At 57.6% G+C, this 3329-nt stretch overlaps 1 pseudogene; it reads right to left on the bottom strand.

Moving 5' to 3' along the window:
* Positions 1 to 300: 300 nt before the first annotated feature.
* The window catches only part of LOC131291987 (large subunit ribosomal RNA), an 8496-nt pseudogene continuing 5467 nt past the window's right edge, over positions 301 to 3329 (bottom strand).

The following is a 3329-nucleotide window of genomic DNA, read 5'->3' as shown; positions in this document are numbered from 1 at the left end:
GCTAAACATGCAAGTGGTCTTAGGCAACAGGTGACACCCGAAATTCATCCGAAGATGGAATATCAAGTGTTTAATCACCAAGCCAGCATCCAAACACCAAGTACCCCGGGAGGACCCGATGCGTTGCGACCATCTCCAAGTTCTTGACGAACCCGCAGTGAAAGGCGGTAAGGCCTCTGGGCCGCAACGCTCGCATGTGTTAACCCGCAAACACCACTGACCGGTCGGTCCACCGCAAGGGTGGGTCCAACTAGTCCACACACGGTATGCCGCATGTGCCCCCCGGGGGGAGCACACCGCACACAACCACCAAGCATGGGTCGCCTGAAAGGATCGAAATGTACATCTCTCTTCAATGCGTAGCGCCCAGCCTGCAAACCCGTCGTTTTCGGGTGGTCTTAGGAGTCGAAACTATTCTTGGAAGATCGGCAAGCACAACGCCTTTTCCCACTTCAGGTACTTCGGCGAGCGCACTCGCGATAGGCTCAGTTTGAGGGTTTCCAATAAATGGAAAGAGTCTATAGAAGACTCAATCCGGTCTCGTGATGTTATTAGCCATCTAGCTAACGACTCCTATACATATACTACCAGCCTGGTTCGGTTACGACCTTAGAGGCGTTCAGGCATAATCCGACGGACGTAGCGTCATACCAAAGTCCGCTCGGACTAGTATTGAGCCATTGGTCCGTACCTGTGGTTCCTCTCGTACTGCACAGGAATTCCATTGAGATAGTACTTGCACACCAGTAGGGTAAAACTAACCTGTCTCACGACGGTCTAAACCCAGCTCACGTTCCCTTGAAAGGGTGAACAATCCTACGCTTTGTGAATTTTGCTTCGCAATGATAGGAAGAGCCGACATCGAAGGATCAAAAAGCCACGTCGCTATGAACGCTTGGCGGCCACAAGCCAGTTATCCCTGTCAGGAATCGACATGCTGGCGACTGTCGACGACTTGATTTCGGCGATTAAGCGGCAGGCGGGGCTGACGGTTCCGGGCGAGGCAGTTCGGCTGTGGCGGCGGTACGACGGGCTGCAGAAAGCCCATATCAAGCTGCCGCGCGGGCAGTGCCAGCTTCTCGACGGTCACCGGGTCACCATAGGGAACACGAGTTGCGTCGTGCAGGCGCTCGCATCGGTCCCTGCAGGAGAGCAGCTCTGCTACCGCTGCTTTGGCAAGGGGCACCGCTCTCGCGAGTGCACCGGCCCTGACTACTCCAAGTGCTGCTTCCGGTGCGGATCGAAGCAGCACAAGGCCATGGAGTGCAGCTCGGGCCCCAAGTGCCTTACGTGTTCCGGACAACATCAGACAGGTTCACCGGTTTGCAGCGGAAGTAGCCAGCCGTCATGTTCCCGCTAGCTACGAACACCACTGTTAGAGGGCGTGACGCTGGGTTGAAGATCCTCCAGATCAACTTGGCGCGCAGCAGGGTAGCACAAGACCTCATGCTCCAGACCGCACGGGAGCTAAGGATCGACATTGTGCTGGCGTCGGAGATCTACCGTGTTCCACCCAATAACGGGAACTGGGCGGTGGACTCGACAGCGAAGGCAGCCGTTATTACGACCGGAGCCTTGCCCATACAGCGAGTCTGGGCAAGTAGGGTAGGACTGGTGTCGGTCCAGGTGGCGGGGGTGACCTTCATCTCTTGCTACGCCCCACCAACACCGGGATGGACGGACGAGGACTACCAGCGGCTGCTCGACGAGATCGATATCGAGGCCAGAGCACACCCCCTCGTAGTCTTGGCGGGCGACTTCAATGCCTGGCACGTGCGATGGGGCAGCGCGAGGACGAAGCCGCGTGGTGAGGATCTCGCCGAGGTCGTCGACCAGCTTGACCTGGCGATCTTGAACCGCGGCAGTGTGCCCACGTTCGTCGGCAACGGCAGTGCTACTGAAAGTGTGGTCGACGTGTCCTTCGCCAGTCCGGCCATTGAACCCGGTAACGACTGGCGGGTGCTCGACACTTTCACCAACAGTGACCACAGATACGTGAGATTCAGCGTATCCGCGACACCAGTCAGCAGCGCTTCACCACATCAGCAGAGGCAACCGCAACAACAGAACCAGCATCGCGACCGGCAGCGACAACGCGAGCAGATTGGACCGAGATGGAAGTTGCGTCAATTCCATCCCGAAGCCTTCCAGATCGCGCTCCAGGCTTCCGGGTTTGCCGAAGCGGCTGTATCACCGGCGACTCTCACCGCTGGACTTACTAGAGCCTGCGATGAGGTGATGCAGAGGGCACCGCCAGCGCAGTTTTTGGTGAGACCGGAAATGTACTGGTGGACGCAGGAAATCGGCCTTCTCAGGGAGCAGTGCAAGTCATCTGAGGATGCGATTTTGACTGCCGGAACTGGTGCACAACGAGAGTTGGCCAGAGAACGGCACAGGAGTTGTAAGAAGGAACTCGCCCGCGCCATCAAGGCAAGCAAGGACCGTAGCTTTGATGAGATGATTGCGGAAGCTGAGGACAATGTCTTTGGCACTGCCTATAAGGTGGTAACGTCACGCCTTAAGGGTAGCCGCGTCCCCCCGGAGCGAGATCCTGCGATTCTACAGCACGTCGTGTCGGAACTCTTCCCGGATCATGGCACTTTTGAGTGGCCTGCACCGGATCGGGTCGATTGGGGGCAGACAACGCAGGAGCCAGTGAGGGAGGTATCGGATGAGGAGCTCTTGGCGATCGCGGCGCGGATGGTGCCCACTAAGGCCCCGGGACCCGATGGCATCATCAATGCGGCACTGAGGGTCGCTGTTCGCGAGCACACGGAGACGTTCCGCCGCGTGTTCCAGGAGTGCTTTGATCAATGCACCTTTCCCGCTGACTGGAAGCGACAACGACTTGCTTTGCTACCCAAGTTCGGAAGACCTCAGGGCGATCCGTCATCCTTTCGGCCTCTTGGGATGCTCGACGGATCAGGCAAGATCTTGGAGCGGCTGATCTTGGATCGCCTAAACGAACACCTGGAAGACCCAGATCACCCTCGCCTGTCGCCGTCTCAGTATGGATTCAGAAAGGGCAGGTCTACAATTCAGGCGATTGAACGTGTTAAGGAGGCCGGCCAGCGTGCGATGGCCCACCGAATGACGGATCGGAGGGCTAACAAGTGTCTGATGGTGGTGTCATTGGATGTACGCAATGCTTTTAACACGGCGAGCTGGCGGTCCATCGCCAAAGCACTGCAAGAAAAGCACGTTCCGGCCTGCCTGCAGCGGATACTGGAAAGCTGGTTTCGGGGACGGCTACTGGTTTATGAGACGTCGGAGGGTCCGGTCACCCGGGAATTGTCGGCGGGAGTCCCACAGGGTTCCATACTTGGTCC

The sequence above is a fragment of the Anopheles ziemanni genome (assembly GCF_943734765.1).
Source record: "Anopheles ziemanni chromosome X unlocalized genomic scaffold, idAnoZiCoDA_A2_x.2 X_unloc_22, whole genome shotgun sequence".
Taxonomy (NCBI): Eukaryota; Metazoa; Arthropoda; class Insecta; order Diptera; family Culicidae; genus Anopheles; species Anopheles ziemanni.
The sequence above is the reverse complement of the archived record's forward strand: the minus strand, read 5'-3'. Positions and strand labels throughout refer to the sequence as shown.